This window comes from Castor canadensis, chromosome 6, assembly GCF_047511655.1.
Source record: "Castor canadensis chromosome 6, mCasCan1.hap1v2, whole genome shotgun sequence".
In the NCBI taxonomy this organism is placed as follows: Eukaryota; Metazoa; Chordata; class Mammalia; order Rodentia; family Castoridae; genus Castor; species Castor canadensis.
In genome coordinates, this window is record NC_133391.1 from 143,053,656 (window position 1) to 143,078,716 (window position 25,061).

Here is a 25,061-nt window from a genome sequence, read left to right on the forward strand (position 1 = left end):
GCTAGAAGCAGTGCTCACTATTCTTTTGCTCTATTGTTTGAATTCTTCCTTTTTACTTGTAACCTTCTCAGTAATGGGCCTCTAAATGGGGCCATACCTGGGAAGTCTATCAAATACAAAAAATTTAAATATATATATATACACACACACATATATCCTCAAAGAATGAGCAGATTTTAATTAAAATGTTTTGATAAAACCTTTGGGGTGGATGATAAGAACCTGAGGACATGAAAAGGCCTGAGGTGAAAGTGACAAAGAAACCAGCATGTCACCAGGAAGGATTTGGTTGCTGTCAAAGACAGGAAGGAGAAAGCCAGAGATTTTTTTAAATGACTTTGCATATGAGAAGGACAAGAACTTGCAGATGAGAAGAGTGTGGCAAGACAAAGAAGCAAAGAATATGACTTTACAGTCATGCATTGTAAAGCATCATTAGGCAATTTCGTTATGTGAACCTAGGTAGTATAGCCTACTGCACACCCAGGCTATACGGTGTGTGTATGTGTGTGTGTCACATATATGATAATGTACATATATAATGGTATATATATGTATGTAATATATATAATGTAATATCATACCACATATGTTTTATATAGAGATGTACATATCATACACATTATACTTCTATTATGTTATTGTATTTATAAAACATGGTATAAATGTATGGAATACCACTTATATAGATAGGTAGATAGATAGATATAGATATAGATCTACATATGTATATATATAATATAAAGCCCATTTCTCCTATGGACATGATGAACAAAACAACACAAGATTAAATTAAGCTCAGGAGAAAATGAGGCCATCTGGGGACATGGTAACAAGAGATGTATGAGGCCAGTGTAACACAGCACACTGTTTTACAGTAAACCTTTCTTAATAAGTAGTAGTACAGTATAAAATAACAATAAAAGTATAATATTAGTAAATACATAAACCAGCAACATAGTAATTTATTATCACTTTCAAGTATTTTGTACTATATACAATTTTACATGCTATGCTTTGTACAACTGGCAATGCAGTCAGTTTGTTTATGCCCATCAGTGATGGGTATTTTTTCACTGCATTATAATTTTATGGTATCACTACTGTGTATATATGCAGTCCATTGTTTACCAAAATATAGTTATGTGACACATGACAGTGATTATAAGAATTTCTGCTATTCAAATATATCTCACAACAAATGCATGTATTTTAGCATACATTGAAACACATGATATAAACTTAATAAATACATATGTGTATATGCACATATATGTGTATGTCAAAATAGATACTCTTCACTTCCACAACATTGGGAAAGATTGACACAGGTAGAGAGGTCTGGTTCAGGTGGTTTTTGTAAAGGAGGTTAGAGTGAATTGATCAAGGATAAATGCTGAGTTTGATGTGGGTCAAATAAGAGATGGAAGGCGAAGAACAGCAAAGGGAAATATGAACTGACACAGATAAACACCAGAAACAAAAAGCCCCAAGCCAGCAGTGTCTAGGAAAACTGCCAGCTCCCTTAAGAATCCTCAGAGAGACAGAAAGGAACTCAAAGTCCACTAAGTACATCAGTGGACATCTGGGTTAGTTTTATGTAGTATCTCCCAGCCTTAAAAAATGCAAGCAAAACCTATAGCTAGCTAACAGAGATCAAATTCTAAAATGTATCTGCTTTTGAAGAGGAACAAATAGCAAAAGTATTCAACCTAAGGACATGATAGAAGGCCTCAGGAAATCCCTTTTGCTGCAGGTATTTTGGGGTGAATTGAATGACTTCTTGGGTCAAGAAGAAATATAGAAGCAGTGTGTATACTGGGTGGGAGCCCTGTACACACTTGAGGAGCTCTGAGTTCTTTCAGAACTTTCAGGTGGTGGTTCTAGGAGCTATGCAGACTGTCGATTTCAATTTTCCCCATATATAATTAAAGTTAACCTGAGTGAATGTTTAATGCCTTGGAACTCTCCTAGACAACCTCAGCAATCCCACATGGTATCCTTATTCTTGTTCCAGCCAGTAATGGGGAAATGGAAGTCTTGCAAACTCTATTCCAGTATTTCCTGCTGGATAAACTCTGTTCTGTCAAAACACTGAAAGGAGAAGTGTACTGAATCAAATAAGGAAAACAGTCGGCCTCCTACACAGAGTCTAGGAAAGGGTTTCTTTTCTGTGCAGAGGGTGGTGTGCTAAGTTACTATTTGTATTTATGATCCTTTTGTACATGCAGCCCCTGGGGATTTGCATTTTAATTCAAGAAGCAGTCTTTATTTTAGGGATAAATCAGTAAAACAGGTCCACACCAACCTGTCATTTTCCTCTTCTATTTTGAAGCTTTCTATATGGGAGTTAACTTCTCTCCAAAAAAGCTTTTGGAAAATTCCTGGTTCTGCCTCTTGCTTGCTTTGTGAATGACGTTTGTGGCTAGCTATAACATACATAGCATGCTTTCTTCTTACTGTTGCTTTTTCTTGCATGCTTTTGTAATTTTGGCATTTTTATGGAAGTGATTAAATATTATTTGGTTTCAAGATGGTGTAGAAACTGTAAAGATGGAGGAAATATTCTCTAGCTGAAAATACTCTCTCCTGCATGAGTCCATGCACTCATGAACATGCGCATATTTGTACGCTGCATTCCTAAATATGTGCACACTGATCCACCTCTCTCTCTCTTTCTCTCTCTCTCTCTCTCATGTAAATGGACAGAAATGAAAGTAACTCTAATTTCCATGTTATTTTAGTCCTGCTTTCTTATAGGGTTAGCATTGTTGTTTGGAAGTCCAAGTCTCCTGCTTTTACCCAAAGTTCAATGTTGTAGAAATGTTGTTTCAAGACTTATTCAGAATGATTGAAATATTTTTATAGGGTGTCACTTTCTAAGCCACCATTAATGTTTACAGTTTAATAATAGCAAGTTGTGTTGGTTTAGTAATTTTATAGGAATATTCTTTCCCCACTCCAGTTCACACATAGAGAGACATAAAGTTAAAAAGAAAGTAAACTCTGGTATTTAAACCAAAAATTCCTTGTACACTGATAACATTTAGTAAGTTCCCAAAAGCAATCTCAAGAAGTACAATGTTTCTTATTTTAGTAATTCAGTCTTATTATGTGGTGTCATATGACAAAAATTAACAACTTTAAGAGACACCCTATTTTTTACTAAAGCATTCAACTTCTGATACTGAGGCAGAGCAAAATATGAAAACTTAAAAATGGGATTCATGCTAGAATATGAGTATTTCTAAAGATATTAGGAGAGCAAAAACATCTATTCAATATTCCACAAAAGCCTGTGGATTTGACAAGAAAAATACTTCTCAGAATGTTTAATTTGATTATCTGGCATCATTTCTACATAATCCAGTAGTTGGGCTTCATAATGTCTGTTATAACTTAAAGCAGATTATGTGTGGATACTGTTTTTAAATACTGTAATAACTATTCATTAAAGGCATATTCAGAACATTTTCTTATCTTTCCATATTACCTAATTGATAGGAAAAATAAACTAAACATCTAAGATTATTATTTAATGGATCATAATCTATTTCAATTTCACAATGCCAGTTGCTTTGGGGGATGTATTTGTTCCACTTCTTAGACACACGCTATAATCAACGTAAATAATGACATTTTTCTCTACTTGGTCTTTCATTTGCAATTTGGAAATGGGTTAAAGAACATGAAGTGGATCACGCCTGCAATCCTAGCTACTCAGGAGGCAGAGATCGTGTGGATGGCTGTTCAAAGCCAGCCCAAGCAAATAGTTCCACAAGGCCCTATCTCGAAAATACCCATCACAAAAATAGGGTTTGTGGAGTGACTCAAAGTGAAGGCCCTGAGTTCAAACCCCAGTACAGCAAAAAAAAATAAATAAATAAAGGAAAAGAAAGAAAGGTAAACTATACGGAACATTTTAAAATATAAGATGATATTTAACTCAAAGACTGGAGCTGTAACTCAGAGGTATAGCACTTGCCTATCATGCATGAGGCCCTGGGTTCAATCTCTATAGAGTACTTCCTTCAAAAATCATTGTTTTTCAAAAATCAATTGAAAACAAATATCTCATATGTTTAATTCTCATTTTCACAACAAAACTGTGTAATATTGGCTGTTTCAAAACAGATTCATTTTATATAACTTTTCTATCATGATTGATTTTATTTTTTTTATAATATACAGGACAGATATTTTTCAGATTAGATTAATACCACACATTATTTTAATGTGTCATTAAATTGAACATTTGAGATTCGGAATTAGTCATCTGCCATTGGACTGAATGTATGGGTGTGCTGGCATGGATACCAGGTCAACCAAACCCTAGGCCAGCATACACTCTTTTAGACTGGAAAAGAAACTTTTCTACTGAACAATATCAAATTTTAGCCTCCTTTGTTATGCATAAATTTCCCTATCATCTAATTTCCTCATTAGTAATTGTGTTCTTTAAAGTGTCTTCTATTGTATTTTAAAGATCTATTCGGTTAAATGATAAGTATCTTTACTTCTTTGTTAACACAATATTTTTATTGTTTTAAAAAATCCTTGACTTTTTATTGGACGCAGTATTACGGGACAGTTCAGTCTGGATACTATTTAATAAAAATAAATAGTATGAATTCTCCAAAAAGATTATTTCAGCCCAAAAGGTTTTCCAATCTGAAGGGTAAGCTTTCTACTTGATTTATGTCAGGTTTTACTTTTTTGTAAGCAGGACTTTCCTGCTGGTCCTACCTCTGTTTTCTCACATTTTTCTCCTTGCTTGGATTGAAGGCTATATCTCTTTCTGAGTTTTGCTCAGCACTGTGGTGACTCTTGGGCATTCCTCAGCTAAGAAGAACCAGATGGCCATGAAGAAATGCTAATATCCTCCCTTATGTCTCTTCTGGGCAAACCTTTTTCACAGGACATAAGTGTGTCCTCTGAGACTTACAGTAACCAATTAACATGGCAGACATATTTCATAAAGTGCTTACCTTTAGATCACAAGAAATCAATTTGTTCGAGGAGAGAAATCTGAATGAGAGAAGAAAACTAAATAATACTACTTACAGTATAATTACAAGTACTACTATTAGTAATTCTACCAAGCTATTAGCAATACAATGATTTTCTGATTCAATTAAAGTATTTTAGGCAAAGGTTGGGGCTATGGCTCAAGTGGTAGAGTGCCTGCCTAGCAAGCATGATGCCCTTAGTTCAAACCCCAGTACCGTAGTACCATAATACACGAGGTACTGTGTGGTATTAGCTACATATTATATTCATATTATATACATATTATATACATATATATGCTGGGCACAGTAGCTCATTCTTGTAACCCTAGCTACTAGGGAGGCTGAGATCTGAAGGATTATGGTTCAAACCAAGCTAGGCAGAAAGTTAGTGAGACCTCCATCTCAACCAATAAAAAAAAAGCTGGGTGTGGTGATGTGTACCTGCCGTTCCAGGTAGCAGGAAGCATAAATAAAAGAACTGTGGTCCAGAACAGCATGAGACCCTATTTGAAAAATTCCAAAAGTAGAAAGGGCTGGGATAGTGGCTCAAATGCTAAAGCACTTTCATAGCAAATGCAAGGCCCTAGATTCAAACCCCAGTACCATGAATACACATTATAGAAATACAACATATATGATAATTATAATGAAAACTTATTTTATATTACAATGCTTAGAGATACTTAGAGATTATATAGTATATATATGTACATTTTATGCATTTTGTGAGTGCATATGTGTCTGCATTTAGGGAAAAATACATAGCTAAATTCAAAGTATCTCTGGTAAAAAAGATGGATAATTTTAAAGCTGTTTTATATATATATATTCTTTATCAAATGTTTCAGAGGTCACATCCTACAAACAAGTTGAAAGTTCATTGGATAGGGTAATAGAGTCAGAATTTGTTTGAATCTTGGCAACTTCACCAGCAATACATGCACTTGAAGTTACATCCCTGACTTCTCTGCAACTCAACTTTATAATCTTCAAATAGGGACAGTTATAATGATCTAATTCAGAAGGTGGATATAAGGATCAAATTAGATACATTTTTAATGTTTATTAAACTTTAGAGTTGCATGTAAATAGTTCAAAATCAGCATCATCTTCTTGAAGATCAACATCCTTGCCAAGTTCTATCCCATTCCTTTTCCTGCCCTCCTGTGCAGATGCTAATGTTTAAGCATTAAGAGAATCTCCTCCCATCCCCAAATATCAATGGCTCTATTACAGTGTAGAAATATCTTTCATAACCATGTTCTGACCATCAAAGATGCCTCTGAAAGAAAATCTACTTGGAGCTTTGTAGATTGATATCCTGACTTTCTGAGCCAGGAAGAAGAAAAACAGACTCTGGACTATCTGATCAGACAATCACATGATAGCAATGCTGGCCTAATTCTGGGACTCAAAAGCCCTAGGAAAATAGGTACAGACTTTGTACCTATTTGTTCTCCTTGCCCCTGTGGTGTGAAGCAGACAGGAAAGACTGGGTCATTTTGTAAATCATCTGACTTCAAACTGAATCAGTAACCCAGAAGAACAAGCACTTAGGGAGCATGGGCCACCAAAGGGGCCCTGACCTGCATTTTCTGATAAGGCAGTGCAGAGTGGTTAGGTTGTACACAATGGTTAATATGACTCTGTTGATCCTTGATCCCAGGAGGTGCTCCTTCAGCACCGCAGATGTCTAGGTCCACCTGTGGAGGGGAATTGGACAAACACTCACTCATAGACTACTATGTTTTTTTCTATAAAATGACTCAATGTGTGAAATTTTCTGAGATAAACCTTAGCAATTCTAGAGAATGAGGTTATAACTTGTTATCTCCAGCACCCAACTGGTTACTCAGCAGAAACTGGCACACAGAAAACAAAGAATGAATGAATGAGCAAATGAATGAATGAACAAACTCAATAGAAAATCTAATGGGACCAGGGAACTTCATACTTTTTACTATGGAAAATTTCAAATTTAAACAAAATAAAATTATATACTGAATCTAGTCTACGACTACCAATCATTCTGCTTCACCAATCTTATTGTAGTTCTCTTTAATTTGGGGTGTAAGGTAGGTTATTTTAGAAAAAATTCAACATGTCACCTATAAATTCTTCACTATACATCTTCAACACATAAAGATGGTGCATTCATAGTTAATAAAATTAATCTTCAAAATTTCTGTCTCAAAAATACCTTTTAACAATCGCTTAAAATCAAAATCAACAAGACTCCAAAACTTGCATATTTTTCATCTTTTATCTGTAATTGTCTTTCCCAGTCCCCCCCACCCTGTTCTGTTAATGTAAATTTGTTGGGAAAAGCAGTGTGCTCTGTGGAAAGTGTCACAGTCTCAATTTGACTGACATGCTGGATAGTGTTATTTAATTTGACCCGCTTACCTGTGTGTTTCCAATTAACTCATAGATGCTTCTAGGAGCTTGACTAGATTCAGTACACTTCAAGTTAACTACATAGTTAACTGTGTTCTTCCTACTGTATCTCACAGAAGTGCTCTTTTCAAAAGCATCAAATAGAAGGAATCAGTTCGGCCTGTCTCTATGCCAAGTACAGAATGTAGCAATCTGGGATCTGGGACTCAATGAAAGATCACTTGTGGGGTGGGAGGAAGGGGAGGAGGTGGGGGGAAGTGGGGAGTAACGACTCAAACATTGTATGCACATATGAATAAAGGAAATTAAAAACAAAGAAAGAAAGATCACTTGTACTATGTGTGAGGCCTGGGTTTGATCCCGATTCCCTCAATCAGTCAATTGATCAATCAATATTCTAGTCTTACTAGAAATCAGAATCACAAATTAAACAGTATTTCTGCCTCTCTCTCTCTTTCTTTCTTGTTTTAATGGATCTATATTGCTCCAATAACAGGCTATATGCAGCTATTTTCTCAACCCAGGGACAACACAAACAGTTCAAGTTGGGCAAGTTTAACTGGAATTCATCTCATAGAAGAAAAAAAAATATTACTTTGCCATTGGGGGGGAAAAATCAAGAGTAGTTCCACTTAGATCTGAAAGTCAGGTAAAAATTGTTCAAGGTATACTAGTGATACTAGTTATTTTGGAATATCTCCACAAATTGTGTTTCCCACCAGCATTTCTTCTTTAAAAGAATCATTGGCTTATAGCTTGACCTAACACAGACACACATGTACACACACTATTATCAACATGATTGGACCTCCCTTTTATTTATTCTTCTCCCTTCTCTCAGAGGTAATTACCATTTGGAATTTGTGACTTATCACCTCCATTCATATATACAATTATATAACTATTTGAATCTATAAGTACTAATTTTTTGTATTGAATCTATATACAAATGGTGTAATGCCTTATGTCTTCTTTATAACTTGATCTACTTACTCAACCCATACAGGTAGCTCTGGGCCATCCAGCCACATTTTTCTTGTTATTGTTGTAGTGTTCCCAAAGAATTTGTGCACCACGACTTAGTTTGTCTGTTTTATTAACAGTTAAATTGCTTTCACTTTTTGCTACTTTAAGCATTCTTAGACATATTTCTAGGAAAATGAGTGGGAGTTCCTCTAAGGCTGTTTTAGAACTGAAATTTCCATGTTTTTATGGTTAACTTATTTTCGAATTTATTTGATTTTGAAAACAAATTTTGCACTCAGGAGGCTGAGGCAGGAGGATCACCAAGATCAAGGTGAGCATGGGATACATAGCAAGACTCTATCTCAAAAGTTAATTAATTTATTTTATTTTTTATTATCATATAATTGTTGCACTGGGAGTACATTGTGACAATTACAAAAGTTCTTACAATATATCATGGTTGAATTCATCCCCTCCAAAAAATTAATATTTTAGAAGTTTGGATAAATCACATTATCATCAATACTGAACTATGTGCTAAGCACTATTGTAAACCCTTTAGACACAGTAACCTATGTAATTGTGATGACAGTGCTCTCTGAAGGAAGGTCTGTTATTTTCCTTATTTCATAGAAGTCCAGTAATATTCTTCAGGTCACTCAATTATTAAGCCATGGAGCTGGGATTCATACCTAGGTACACTGTGCCCAGACTTATGCTATATGCCAAGTAGAATGTAATAAAAAGCAGCCAAGATAGCCTGGCCAAAAAACAGTGTAAGATAGAAAAAAAACTGATTGAAGGTGATAAGATTTCATATAATAATATGATCTCACCTTAACTAATTACGTCTGCAAAAACCCTATTTCTAAATAAGGTACACTCTGAGATTCTAGGTGGACCTGAATTTTGGGGAGACAGGAGTCAATTCAGTCCATGATATTTTTCTGCTATCTGTGGCCAAAGAGAAGAGTGGAATTCAGATTTATTTTTGTTTTTGTTTTTGTGACAAGCCTTCCAAGTTCTATGCCTGGTGCTGGTGGCTCATGCCTATAATCCTAGCTACTCAAGAGGCAGAGATAAGGAGGATGGTAGTTTGAAGCCAGCCTGGGAAAATAGTTCCACAAGACCCTATCTCAGAAAAAAACCTTCACAGAAAAGGGCTGGTGGAGTGGCTCAAGGTGTAGACCCTGAGTTCAAAAAAAAAAAAGAGCTCTAGTATTCACAATAATAACTGACCCAGGGCTGCTCTTGCCCCCTCTACGTATGTCCATTGCAGTGAGGCCACATTGGCAGAGCTCTTAGCAGTTCTCATTGCCAGGGAGGTCCTGTCACTGTTCCAGTGGCCCTGATCTGGACAACCTTCCACTTGCTAGGATCTATTCCCATGAAAGGGTATCCATAACAGGAAATTCTTTTCCAGGCATAGACAGACAGCACAGGACACCATGAGCTATAAATGCTGTCACTAACTTCTAGAATTATGGGTAGATCATGGCTGCAAGAGCCAAAGCATCTAGTGCAGGAGACTTGGGTCATAGTTTTAGTTCTGTCTCTAACTGTGAAACAAAATAAATCAAGATTTCTGTGTACACATTTCTTAACCTTTAGAAACAGGAATACTTGTCCTAACTTGTTTGACAATAACTTTGTGAGGCTAAATATCAGATTGGTACAGAAAACTCAAATAAAATCTTCAGATAAAATGTGACAGGAAGAATGTCATTGTGATGAATTCAACTTTGTGGTTAGGTATTGGGTCCTTTGACAGCACAATAAAATCTATAGTGCAGCGGCTCAGAAAATGCATATTTGCATATGCTTCAAAATAACTGGGGAGATGGACTGGAGGCATGGCTCAAGCAGTAGAGCACCTGCCTTGCAAACACAAAAGGCCTGAGTTCAAAACGCAGTACTGCCAATAATAATAATGATAATTGGGGATTAAAAAAAAGCTTCCTTTAATTCTCCAATTAAGTGACTTTTAGCTGGGAGCAGTGGCATCCACCTGTTGACTCCACAACTCAAGAGTCTGAGACCAGAGGATCACTTGAACCCAGAGGTTCAAGGGCAGGTTGGCAACATAGAGGGACCCCATCTCAAAAAACTAACGAACAAAAAAGTGACCTTTACGCCTGAGCATTAAGTACATAGAGCACATGGTATTCCTTCCTGATTTACAGCTGGCTTCTCGACTTTAGAACTGAGGCTGCTAAGTCAGTCCAAGAACCTCAGCACGTCATGTGCACGTAGTTGGGATGGAGGAGAAGTTTTTGGATTAAACTGAATGCTTGTTTGTCATCAGGCCCCTTTCTCAATAGCAGCAATAGATGTAAATAAGGTTGTCTTTAGTGCCCATTCTCTCATTTTCTATTTATTCCCTTCCTTCTAATATCCCCAATTGCAGCAGAAATTCACTCAGCTTTCTTTGATGGGGCAAAATTGATCCATTAAAGTAATCCTTACTACTCTGTTAAAAAATCAGGGCTTAGGATCATCCAGTCTACAGGGTCAGCCTTAGGAAACTTCACTATAGCCAGAAGAGCCTAGCTATTTAAAGACATAAGTTAATAATGACAGAATTTCTGATAGGGATGGTGGAAAATATTTGAGACGAAAACCTTTCCAGCAAAAATGTACTTTCGCATGCTCTGTATATAATTTGCTTTTGTTTTATAGTTTCAAACTTCCCAGACTTGTTTTGGGATATGGATTCATGGACTTCCCACTAAAAGTGAAAATGGGAGGAAGGGATAGGGGACCACCTATTTTAGAGGTAATAAAATTGAATCTTTGAGAAATAGGTGACTTGCCTATCTTGCAGTTAGTAAGATATGAAATCAGGACTTTACCACAGATCTGATTCAAAATGCCATCCTGCTTTGTTATATCAACAAGGCTATCATGTACTTCATATACAGTTTCAAATTTCCAAATTGCCACTTTGAGGCCAACGTGTACAGATACGGTAGAGATTAGAAATCTTACTTTCTTATCTTTTTCTGTATAGCTTTGAACCGGGTACATGGTAGACTTGACAATTACCTCCATCTGCACAGACATGGTGGAACAAATCTCTTCCCTGCTCTTAGAAAAATTCCTGAGATCTTTTTGAAAGTGGGCAGTGTCTTTCACTCCATAGGAAGGGACAGGATTGAAAAATGCAAATAACTGTATACATGTCTGTGCAAATAGCTGATATCAGATCTGGTCTTTGAAAATAAGCTTTGACAGATGAGAAGGGAGAGAGGGAGGTCTTCACTAGAGCTAGAACCTCATCTAAGACTTCAGAGAGCCAACAGGAAAGAATAAGGCTGGTGGCTAATGACAGGTGGCACCTGCCTTGCAACAGCGAGGCTCTGATTGTGCACTAATCTCTCTTCCTCTCAAATGTCATTCTCATTCCACATAAAGTAACAAAACAAATTTTCTTTTGACCTCAGAAAAAATGCAGTATTTCTCAAAGTGTGATCTCCAAGAACATAGCACCAGAATCACCCCAAAAAGTACCACTAGTCCCAGGTGCTCCACACTCATGACCACAGAGTGCTCTGAAGCCAGGCCCATTAGTTAGCCTTTGCAGCCAGCTCGCAAGACGACATTGGGACCGATTTTGAGCAAGTCTGAGAATTCTTGCTCTAGAGGCCAATGTAGACAATGGGAGTACTATTGTCTCCTGTTGACCACACTCAGTTTTGAAAGATATAGAGGTAAATCTTTATGGAAGTTATTTTGTGAAATATCTTTTGTATCTCTTCTTTTTTCTTACCTTAAAACCATATGGTATATTTTCTAAACAATTGGCAAACCTGTGCATGTATCATTTCACTTTGAGGTGCCAATGTATTTATATCTGTATCTGCATATAGACTTTTTGCATGACTCTCATCACTTTCTTCCCTCATCTACTCTCATCCCCACCAAGACCTAGTAAGCTGTATTTCACCTAGTCTCCAATCTCCCTTATAATCATGTGTGCGCACACACAAATATAAACTCAAACATACTTAGGGAGGTCTATAGGAATATATTTTAAATTCCTTTCTGCATTTTGCTATTCTCACCCAACAAAACCTAATAAACTGCTTCTATATTATAAGGTTTAAGTAAAATTTAGTTTTTAAATGGTTGTATATGATTTTGCAGTGTGGATGGATCATGATTTAATCATTCCCTGTTGAGGGGCATATTTGTTCCTAGGTCCCTACTACAATGAACAATGCAGCAATTAACATCTTTGCATCTTAAATATTTGCTTTATTTCCAATGCAGAGATTCTTATTCATATGATAGAGAATGGTGTGTTTGGTATATAGCAATTAATGTAGTCTTCTTAACAAGTTATGTGCATTTTTTACCATTTGCAGTATTAAGTATATTATTATTTTTGATAACTCTTGCCAGTTTGCTTACCAAATAAGACAATATTAATTTTAATGATAATTCACATAAAAGCACTTTTCCACTTTTTGACTTCTTATTACAAAAATTTATATTGGTGGCAAAGGGTAACTGGTTATATAAATGTGTAATATTGGATATTATATGGTCTTCATTTCCTAGTGTTTCAATTATTTATTTATTTATTTATTTTTGGTGGTACTAGGGTTTGAACTCAGAGCCTCAAGCTTGCAAGATAGGCCTTCTACCACTTGAGCCACTACCTTAGCTCTTTTTTGTTTTTGTCACTTTTTTTGGATAGGGTCTCACATTTTTGCCCAAGCTGGCTTGGATAGTGATCCTCCCATGTACACCTCCAGTATTGCCTGGATAACAACTATATGCCACCATACCGTTATTGATTGAGATGGGGTCTTACAAGGTTTTTGCCCAGGCTGGCCTTAAACCATGATCCTCCTGATTTGTCTCCCGAGTAGCTTGGATTACAAGCACGAGCTGCCACTCTTGGTCTTAATTTTTGAAGAAGCATTGTACCTGTCACTGAAGGTTCACAATATTGTCCATTACAAGCAAATGAGGATCGAGGTCTGGGGTACTAAAAGGGGTTTAGGCAAGAAAGCAAATGAACAAAACCAATAGAGCAAACAAAAACAGTTTGTCCTCCAAATATTTAGCATATATTGGATTTGATAGTAGTTAGGTAGATAGAGGATGACATATAGATACATAGAAAAAAACTTCCAGTATTTGCCTTGCCTTGCCCACAGTCAAATCTGATAGGATCAGCTTTTCCACAGTTAAATATGTAGGACCAGTCAAAAAACATTTTCTGGGAGCAACAGCCATCCTCATTTTTTCAATGAACTGGGCAGGGGTTGAGGGGGTGTGACTTTGCTGAATGCATCTCAAATAATACTTGTTCAATTTTTTGGTGTTTGTTTGTTTTGCCTGGGTCTCACTGTGTCCCAGAATGACCTTAAAGTCCTGCATTCAAGGACCCAGGCTCCTGTCTCAGTCACTGGGTATCTAGGACTATTGGACACTCACCATACCCAGCTTGAACATCTGTCAGTGTTCAGCAAGTCATCATGGTGCACAGACACTTTGCTTTGTGGCCAATTCCAAAGTGCCATTTGTAGTTCATAAGAAATGACAAGATACAAAATGCAGTAGAGAAGAGACAGAAGGAGAGGTAGAAAAGAAGAGGAGTATTAGATCTGTGAACTAAGAGAAAACAGCTTAATAATGGAAGAAAAGACACATAGGATAGCTTGCACAGGCAGAGTTGCTGTGGAAGCACATTCCAGGAAAATCTTAAGAGATTACTTTAATAATAAACCATGCATTCTTCAGCAAGCCGTCACGGGATTAACTACCCCTTTCCTAGACTGGGAGCACAGTCCGTTTTTTTGTTGTTTTTTTTTTTTTTTCCCCTTCTCTCTCACAGGCAAGTTTTGTGTAAAGGACAACTGTCAGCAGGGTCCATGGTTTTTCAAACATCGCATTTAATTTTTTTCACCTTAATTTTCTAAACATGAATTTTGGCAAGGACAAGAAAAGACTGTGTTTGGGGTGAGTAAATAACCAGGTGGTCTTTGGTGTGATTCTACAGATGCAACCATGTTCATGTTAGACCTACTGAAAAGTGAACAACTTAGATGTGACAGGAAGCAGTGTTTCCTGGGATAAAAAGAGTTAAATTTATTTTCATTCCTTTTTTTTCCCTCTTAATGTGAGCAGGACATTGAATTACTGCCAGAAGCAATATCAGCACCCTAGAGATACAAAAATACACTTCAAACCAGAATTCTTCACTGTCGACTCTTAAGATTCCTGTGTAAAACAAGAGGTGTCCATTTAAGCTGTGGATGTGAGCCTGCTGCTCACAAAGGAGCTGTTCTCACCAAACTCTTCTCTTCAAACTACAGCTCATACCAGATGAAATCATTTTCTTTCTCTGGCTTCTTAGACAAATCCCATCCATTTGGTGGGGTAGAGCAAACATAAGTTAACATTTCCTGTAAGTCTTTTCATTAAAAAATAGTTTTGGGTGGGCACTTCTGAGTTGAGAAAATATTGCAAAGTAAAGTTCAAAGAGACCCATTTCTTTTGTATTGTCAAAGTCCTTATTTGCCTGAAATCAGCTGTCTTCTTTTCCCCCTAGTTCTTTAAAACTTTAGAAGTGAAACCATCTCTCTAGAGCTCTAGATTTTAGAAATAAAGGCTATGCCCTCAGAGGTACCAGGATTAAAGATCTCACTTAAATGTTATAAATGCTTCCTAAGACTAAAATTTATAGACTTCTTGTCACTCACCAAAGTCATTTTTTAAATCATAGCAAATTACCTCAGAGGAATATTGAAAATGGTCAACATCACCCCTTGGACCCCTGCGTGCCCAGGTGTGGGGAATGAGCCTCATGGCAGGAGAGGTGACATCCCTGGCCAGCTGTGCCGCTCTGCACCAGGTCACTGCACACTGGCTGTTCCAAGCCTGACCTACTTGTGAGCAGGGACTGCCACTCACATTGAGCTACCCAAAATTACACAGTGGCTTTGCAGCCGGGGCTCGCATGGACCACAAAATACATCCTTGGTGGCCATAAACCCAATTTGAGCCCTCGGTTTCCAGAGGTGAAATGCAAATCCATTGTGTTGCTTACTCAATAAAATCAATAACCCCTCCCATATAAGTCACAATTTGGCATTTTCATAGTTATTACACTCTGTGACATTTCTTTAAAAAAAGGTAGACATACCTCTTTCACAAGAAAAATTTCTTAATTTTTAAAAAGCACCGGAGCTTCTGTGAATGTTTTGTAATTGTTCCTGATTTTAAAAATATGGAGAAAATGAATTCCTAGTTTGTAAATGTTTGCTAAGGTATGATTTCTAGAACCTTCTGCTGAACATTAACATCAACATTTTAACACAATTTGCTTGTTATACCTCACTTTTTTCGTGAAGGAATAGAAAATGCTACAGAAATTAATACAGATGAAGTCATGGTATGCGTCTACACACAGACAGACATATATACACAGTAAGGAAAGCCAAGATATAATCTTTGGTTATATCAGAAATATAGCTCACTTAGGTTATCTAGACATGAACATATTTTGCTTCTATCGACTTCGAAGAGAATATTACTTTTTATCTGTACACACAGGATTATATTTCACATGCAAATACAGCATGTCTCACATATGCACACAGATTTCTCTCCAATTTCAAGGCTTACACGTTTGCAATGAAAGACACTGATTTCTTTAAAGGGAGCAATTCGCACGTTCAACTTTAGCAATAGCAGATCGGGGCTGGGACCCACCGTCCCTGGTCGGTCCCCCACGTCGTGATGAGTAAAGACAGCACTTCGCGTGCCACATCACTCCAAGTGGCAATCCACGGGAACGGATTTGTGAAATGCGGCTCGGTGGATCCCACCCCTTTCCTCCAGAGTTTCCCTTTCCTGTCCTTATTTGCACCCTCCCCCGCCCGGCGGGCTGGGGCTCCTGGCTTCGCCCTTGCAGCGTTTCCTGCGGGTCGCGCGGGTCGGTCGCGGCGATCGCCCCCAGCTGGCGGGGCCGGCGGGGCTGGCGGGGCGCCGGGGGCTCGGTCCTCCGGCAGCTGCAGCGCGAGTTAATAAACAGTTAAGTTTGGAAGACTCGGCAGACACGTTGAGGGGGAGTTACCAAACCCAGGCAGCAAAAACATCCCGGCGCATTCCTGGGGAGTCCTCAGCTGCCAGCATCTGATTAGAACCATATCTCGCCGGGAGTGGCCGCGCGGCTCCGAGGCTCCCGGCCGGCGGCTATTTAAGCGGAGCCCACCGTGTCGGCTGCGCTGCAGCCCGGAGGCTCCGCGCGCGGGGAAGTCATGCTCGCTCCGCAGAGGCGCTAGCTAGCCCGTGAGTAGCTTTGCAATCTTCCTTCCCCTTGGCTCCATTTTTCTTTTCTTTTTTTTTTTTTTGCGAGCTCCTTTTCTCCTTTGCTACTCCAACCCCACCCCCCACCACCCCTACCCCCGCTTCCACCTCTCCTGCCTTGGGTGCAGACCTTGGGCTGTGGGGAATCTTAGAAATGAGACAGTGTTCTTGGGGAAGCAAGCGGTTTTGCGGCCTGACATCTGTGGAATGCTTCCAAGGAATGCATTTACCTTTGAGGTCTGACTTCAGATGCCCATCTTGTGACATTTAACAAGCGCCTCCTTTTGTGTGTGTGCCTGTGCGTTCCTGTTTAAAAGCTTTGCTGGCGGCCCTGGTAGGATAGGACGCTGGTGTGGCTGCTGACTGTCTCATTAACTCTTGAAGGGTGTTTTTTGTGTGTTTTGTGTTTTGTTTTTTCGCCCTGTGACAAAGGCCAGGGACCTAGTTTGTGACTACAGGAGCTTTTTCCTGGTGGCCGACAGCATATGGCACTAAAATGTGAACTTTGTCTTACACCGGCATTCCTAAGAAAGTATCTGCTCTAGGGACATAACGAACTTGTTTGAAATCCCCGAAGCTGTGAAATGGTGTTTGCTTGACTTCTGTAAACTGGCTGGGAAGATTAAGTAAGAAATTCTAGAAAAGGGGGAAAAATGAATGGGTTAAAACCTTGGAGTCCCGGTCAACATAGCGGTTTTCATGGCATAGAGCTGACTCTGTTATTTGTTTCTGCCGTCTTTCCTTCTTGACTTAATCCTAAGCCTGGAATTCAGATCCACAGTCACTTTCACCAGCGAGTTGTTGGAGTCCAAAGGGAAATTTAACTAGATTAAAACCACTTAAAGAATCTGGATGTTATCTCCACCCTATGCACCCCCACCTTTTCCTCCTTTTTTAAAGCTCCTGTTTGGGAGAAAGAGAGCCACTCTAAAACCAGAAAAGCAGGAACAAGCCTCCAGACACATGGAAAGATTTAAAAATTATGGAGGGCGACTTCATGAATAGTAAATGTTGCTGTTGCGCTATAAAGTGACTTAATGAAAAAATTTCTGGCCCTAATCAGGCAGAGCAGGAGATTGGGGGAGAAGGAGGTAAAACATAACTCAAGCTGGAGTAACGACAAAAGAAAGAAGGCAGTTACAAAAAACGCCTTCGAGATGTCTGATAAGGCTCCTGGAATGGCTTTGATGGGATTGATCTTTTGATGGGATTGATCTTTCTTCCAATCTTGAGGTCATCTCCCAACACAGAAGTGTCTACTGGCTGTTGGAGAACCCCGAAATAGTTGGGAATAGGGGAACCTCACAGCTACCTAGTGGCCTGGCCCCATTAACTCCCCTTCTTGCCCTTGAGTAGGCTGCCCCTCTCTGGCCAAGTGCCCCACCCGACTCAGCTTCTATCCCTCCCCTCACTGAAGTGAGATAGCCTTGATGACATTGTAAGCAAGTCTATTGCCTTGAGAATTCAGGAGCATTGAGATTTGAACTTTCCTTAGTCATTGACCTTTTTGGTGAAGAGCTGGATATCTGGAAAAAGCAATGCCACATGTAATGCAGCTTGGAGGGTGCAATGTAGCAAGTCTTCTAGGGAAAGTGCAAAGAAGGCTTTCCAATGTCTATTTGAAGGACAGACCACTTCTTCCAGATTCTTAATCAGTTTTCTCCTAAATCCAACTGGATTGATGAATAACTTCCCCCTTCTCTTCCTTCTTCCAGCTCTGTCCCTTCTTATCCAATCATTGCCCTAGAAACTGGTTGTTACCAAGCTACCCTCCAGAAGAAGTAGATTGTGGGGAAATGTCTTTGAACTCTTGCACACATATATTTACCATTCTGGTGATGCTGGATGCACAATTGATCTTCACCTGAGGATATAGGGGAGGTGAGAGGAGGGAACCACAGCACTTGTTAAAAGCCTTGCCTGATTTATGAAGGACAAAATCCAGAGTTTGCATTTCTACTAAGGACTTTTTATGGTTTACAATTAAATTAATAGTCCAAATTCCTGTGCATTAAGCCTATTTGTTGTCTTGTGCCAAAGGTTGGATGGATTTCAGTTGTCTTGTTGGGGTGAAAGGGCGTTGCTTTTAAGGTACTTGTCATGACAGTGATGTAGGCACCTCTGAAAGCTGCAGACCAGCTGGTCAAATTGATCTTCATTAGGCTGCACACTCATGCTTCAATTACCTGAAAACTAAGCAGAAAAATGTATAATTTGCTGAGTGGCTCATGGCCAGCAGGAGACTTTGTGGAGGATTGGGCTCCTTTTATATGTCCTCATATGTCCATAAGCCCAAGTTTGCTGCCACCAATACTTTGACTTGGTTGGCTTTGCAGGCACTATAGACCTTTTCTTCATTTTCTGTCATCTTGGGGATTTAATTATTACTGTTCTTAAAGACAAAGCTGAGATGCTAAAATACACATAAAGGATACTGAGGACTAAGTTCTCCAGGGATTTAAGTTGCCCTAATGCTCATCAGAGCTCATGTCTCCCCCATCTGGAAGGTCTGCAAGGTGACTGGAAAGGCGGGTTTAGTAACTGACCAAACACATAAGGTTTTCTACTTTTCTGACAGAACCAGAATGGGAACCAGATTGGCAATATGAAACACCTGAGTAACAGGATGTGGTATTTTAAAATTCTTCTGGCTCTGCTATGTAAGTCTAAAGTTGAAGAGTGCTACCGAATTGCACAGAGGCTGGCCAAAGTTACATTTAGATATAAGATATGTTTGTTTAAGGGAAACCGAAATCATGTTAAGGTATCTTGATGGATTGATCACATGAATTGGAAGGAAAACAGGCTACCAGTTCTCCTCTTGGAGGCAAAACCCAGACAAATTCCTGATGAGAGGAACAAATGATGCTGGGTATAGACACAAAGGGTTAGGATTCATATGCTAGTTATTGCCCTCTAACTGGCACAATTGGGCTTTTGTCCGGGGTTCTGAAGCTCATTCCATAGGTTCAAATCCCATCTATACAACCACTAGTAAAATGACATTGGGCATATGACATAGTCTCTCTAATCTGGGGGAAGAATAATAGTATCTACTCCAGGGTTGTTGGGAAGACAAGTTAGACTGTATACTTAGAATACTTTATTCTATCTAATTGAGAGATGTTGGCTTGTTTTGGGCCTCTGAACAAATGAATTATGTGTCTTTTGTGAAAACTGAAGCCAATGGGGAATTTATTCATCAAAATTAGATACCATCCACCTACCTGAAAATGTTAATCATTCAAGCACTTAATTTTAACAAAGCCAGCATGTTTGCTTGTGTTCACACTAGAACAGACAGGGAGTTACTCTCTGTTCTCAGCCTGGAAGCCTGCTGTTTGGTTTGGTCAAAATGACCTCTGGTCTTATTTAAGTCTTCTCCACACCCTCTCAGACTCCCTACAGAGAAGGAGCAACCCTTCCACCAAAGTCAGCAGTCTAGCTAAGGAAGTGGGGAGGGAGGGACCACCCGGACTAAGAGAAACTACGCTAGAAATGAAAATTCTTCCCAGGACATAGTGCGGGGCCCCATACTATCATTACCCACATTGCTGGGCAGGTTGCCATGGTTACTCCCCTTCCCGCATCCTTTCTTACCCTGGAAGGAAGCCTGCCTCTAGGGCAAGCAGAATCTGGACAAATTGCTTCCTGGTCTAAAAATGGAAGTTACTAAGTGAAGTAGAATTGCCTCTCTACTTACATTGCCCTTTCCCCACCCCTAAAATTTATTTGACTTCCAATATTTAACTTCCTAATCTCTGCTAGTTCTTACATCATCTAGATAGAAAACATGAAGGCTTATAAAATTTGAGAAAGAAAAGTTATTGCCTCAATATAGAAGCCATCTGGCAATTTCTGTCTACTATCATAACTTACACAAGCTAGCTGGGGGCAAGTGACCTTTAGCTGACGCAAGCGGGTAAGAATTCTGAGTAATGGGGCAGGGCCACTAAACGTTAAGGTATAGGGAAGTTACCAGGAACCAGAATGTGTGATGACTGTCACTTAGATTTTCAGGTAACCACAGAGTAAAAGGAGAGGGAAAAATAGGAAGTAATAATTCTAGAAAGTCAGGCTTGAAATATTGGCTATGGGCTGGGGAGCTCGGTGGTAGAACATCTGCCCAGTATGGATGAAGCCCTGGGTTCAATCCTCAACACAGCAAAAAAATAAATAAATAAAAAATAAAAAATATTGTTCAACCTGGAAAAAAATTGGGTGATGGATATAAAATTTTAACATTTTCTCTTGGTAAAAGACTATTTTTCCTTAGCAATATAATGCAAAATGTTGCTATAAAATAGACTTAGGCTTTCATGTGACAGAAGTACTGCCTTACATAAATTTGTTTGTAACAAATTAATTTAGTCTCTCAAGTTTTGACACTTAGTTAACTTGTTGTGTATTTCACAGCTAGAGAGAACACTTCTGAGTCAGTGATTCTGAGAGTGTGGTCTCCATCCCAGTTCTCCTGAATCAAGTTCTGGCAGCTGTATTTCTGCAAGCCCCCACTGTGATGTAAGAGTAATTTTTATATAATTCAGTTTTAGGATTGGGTTGTTCAACAGAAAGTGTAACAAAGTATTTGAATTCCTACAGTCATGGAAATAATAAAGCAAAAACATTTAAAGACAATTAAATTTAACTGAATCTTAGGATGAAGAAAGATAAAAATAGTACAGACCTTGGACGTTTTTCCTGGCATCCCAAATATTGCTTTCTTAATCCTAAGAAACACAATATTCTCCTTAATTTTATCTTATCACCTCACTTCTAAATCCTTTCTCCTTTGCTGGGGTTTTTAAAGAGTACAATTAATCTCCATTTATTAGAAGACTGTCTCAGTTACTTCTTTGAAAGGAGACCAGTAAACTAGATCATTACCCTTGAATCAGATGGTTTTCTCTAGCCTATAAAATTTTTATTTTGTTTTTCATGCTATCTCCAGAAGTACAGATGAAGGCCCCTTCATAAATGAGTCTACTGCACTTAGTTTTTATAGAGCTTTGTGTCTTATGAAGCACTGTTTGAGGCTCCAATTTGACTTTGACTCTAAGTAATTTATGATAGAAAATATTTCGTCTTTTCTTAGCTCCAATGTGATCAGCTTACCCCATGGTCATATCACAAAGTGGAAGAACCAGGATTCAAGCCTAAATCTTTATGAATTGAATCTTAGTGCAATATGGTACAAAGTTGGCAGTGAAAAAATTCCCAGCTATTAGAAAATGAGAAGAAAGCCTGTGTCATGGGAACCAATGCACACAGAATGTAGAGTTAAGTAGACGGACATTGGAATGGCAGTTCTGTCCTTTCTCAGACATACTACTTAATGTCTCTAATTCTATTTGCTACAACCACATTGCAAAAACAGTCCCAAGAATGACTTGTTTTATGCAGAGACTAATGTTTAGCAGAGATTATACCTCAGACTGAAAAATACAAAGCAGCAAATTGGAACTCTGGATTTGAGGAGACAGCATAGGTTAGTGGTTAAGAGCTTGGACTCTGAACTACAAATGACTGTCCTAAAATTTCTCAAAGTGGCTGCTGCCTCGGACATATACCAGTTCTAGAACTACAATTCTCATTGCACTAGCTCAGATGGTATTTGGGAAATGGTTTTCTCATTTGTTGGTGAGTTTAGACAAGCTAAATTCAGTTAGGCTGAAAATGAGACCAAATTTCCTTTATACCTTCAAACTATTAAATGTGAGGGCCAGGTCGGAGAATGCAGCAACACTTCCTACGTAAACCAGTAAGGACAAACAAATGTTAACTTTTTAGGTACCTCTTTAATCTGGACAGGATAACTGAGTCCTCTTAAAGTCTAGAGTTAATCCATGCCTCCAAAACTGAAATGTGAAAAATAATTCTTTCCTTTTCTCTGTTCATGTTGGACACAGCTGCCTTCCAAATGACCTCACTTACTTTTCTTTCTTCATTTTTTTTCTTTGAGAGAGGGTCTTACTATGTAGTCCAGGCTGGAAACCCCTGTCCTCCTGCTTCAACATCTCCAGTTCTGGGATTATAGCTGTGCACTGCCACACCCACTTTTATGTTTCATATTTTAAATGTCTTATTAGGGCCAAGATTTGATTTAGTCTTCTGTAATATGTAATTCAAAGGCTAAAGTGGTTTTTTTTACCCTTTAGTGAAGTAAAAATAAGCCACATGTGTTTGAACATATGTCAGATGACTGGCATGACCATATGAAGGACACTGGACTGTCTTGGTTTCAGGCTGCCATGTTAATCCATCAAGGAATCATACAATTGTCCTATAGGTGAGAGAAATAGAAGTCACAATAGTTAACATAGTAGGTACTCAAACATCTGTGCTTTAAAGGAAAGTTGTAGCCATGCTTTAATTACATGAGCACTGGGTTCTATTGCAGTTGTTTTTATTTTTGGTTATTCCCCCCTTTCCCTCTAATATTTAATACCTTAATGACAATTCCACTTTTGATGTAGCTGATAGGTCAGGCTCTCTGTCAATAGTTAATTAGACCTCATACTCATTTCTGCTAGGGCCAAGGTCCAACTGTAGGTAAGCCTCTTTAGAAAACATACACACAACTTGAATTGAAATAATAACTAATTTTATTTAATGTCCAACTTCTGAAGTATATCTTGATGAAAATCTGCATGCTTAACTGCCTGATATCTTGGGGTTTTTTTTGGGGGGGATGGGGAATGGATTTCTGATTTATCTACCTATTTAAAGTTCCCAAAAATTGGTTGTAATTGAGTGCAAATATTTACCTTACATATTCTAGGAGACATATGTCAATTACTGCGTATAAGAAATTCAGATAAAAAAATAAATACTCAATTAACATAGGACTGTATTATATCTAAGTGGTACAGGGTGTTTCATTGTACCAGAGGAAGGAAAAGTAACTGGTATAGTAGTGACTTTCCCTTTAAGGGAAAGATGAAAGTCAAGTAAGTAAGCAAAAGTAAAATAGAAAATGCATTGTAGGGAAAAACACTAAGGAAATCCCATAGGTGGGCAAGTGTAGGGTATGGCCAAAGAATACCCACTGGTCAAGAGAGAGAACAGGTGGCAGAGAGCTAAGAGGTGATGTCACGTGGAAAGAAGAGAGCAATTACTTCAAGTGAGGCAGATCTCTTCATTTAAGAAGGAAAACAACACGCTGACTCAGGCAGGTTCACCTGGTTATGTTGGCATGGTGAGTTTGAGTAGAGATTGCCTAGCACTTGAAGCAAAGTAGAAAACAAGGTTTTCTTAATCTAATATTAAGGGGTAAAAGGGAAGTGTATATTACTCTTTTTTGATGCTTTATTTTTGTTTTTGCTTTTTGTTTCTGAAACTGGGTCTTGATATGTAACCCAGGTTAGCCTTGAACTCATGATCCTCCTGCCTCAGCCTCCTCAGTGTTGGGATTGCAGGTGTGCCCCACCACACCTGACTGTGTGTTGCTCTTAACATTTAAGAGTACTCTGCTCTTTATTGGACAGTATAGAGCTTTGAAAAGTAGGGGAAATAATTCCCTGATCTCAAAAGCTTTATTGAGTTAAGGGAAGAATTCTACAGGAATCAGAGGGCAACAATAGGTCACAGTCAATGTGGAAATATGGTACAGCTATTGAGATGCCAGAAGAGACTTCTCTAAGACCACACATCTTGTGTGGACTTCAAATAACTGGTAGGCATTCAAGTAAGTGAAGGCAGCCCATTATGGACTGGAAAGGCAACATCAGAAATCATGGTGTAGATGTGTCTCTGTTCAGAGAAACAGAAGAGAATAGCCTATCAAGAGAGCAGGTGGATGTGCATTTGTATAGTGTGCAGCCCAGTTAAGAATACTGAGTACAAATGGAGGAATTAAACACTGATGCCTGATTAATACAAAATCAGAAAGGTTAGACCAGTAAGGCGCTTCTACAAAATTCAGCAATAAAGGTTGATTAGGAATAAATTAGACTATCTTACAATTTAGCTTCTCATTGGAACCCTTTTGGAAAAGATGAAAAGAAGAGTTCACACCCCAAAAACTTTTTTTGACTTCAAGTATTTTAAGTATTTAAGAAATAGCTTTGCCATATGTGTAGAAAAGATCAAAATATACTGTAGTGTGAGTGAGCAAATCATGAGAAATTATGTATACGATACAAGATGGTATGCCTTTGGGGGGAGGGAGAACTTGGAATGGCAGTGAAGCAAGGATGGGGAGGAATACTGGACCTCAGAAAAAGTAATGTGTGGTGGGGAAGAAGGGAGGCAAGAAGATGAAGGGCCAACTATGAGAAATACAGCATCAGAGGTTTGCCAGATTCAGTAGACATATGACGAATCTACGGTAAAATTGTAGATTTGCGCTGAGCCAAAGAC

General features: G+C 38.5%; 1 protein-coding gene across 6 annotated transcripts in view; it reads left to right on the forward strand.

The window, feature by feature from the left end:
• Dab2 (DAB adaptor protein 2) overlaps positions 1 to 25,061 on the forward strand; it is a 171,677-nt gene that overhangs the window by 101,291 nt on the left and 45,325 nt on the right. Inside the window, exons 1-2 of one of the 6 annotated variants that reach the window (XM_074077556.1) lie at positions 16,317 to 16,682; positions 21,117 to 21,221. The exons of 1 other annotated variant lie outside the window; for it this stretch is intronic. The gene's annotated coding sequence lies outside the window, so the exon portion shown is untranslated. Of the gene's footprint in view, positions 1 to 16,316; positions 16,683 to 21,116; positions 21,222 to 25,061 lie in introns of those variants that run through there. 4 more of the 6 variants (XM_074077558.1, XM_020166639.2, XM_074077560.1 and 1 more) reach the window with 4 other exon arrangements.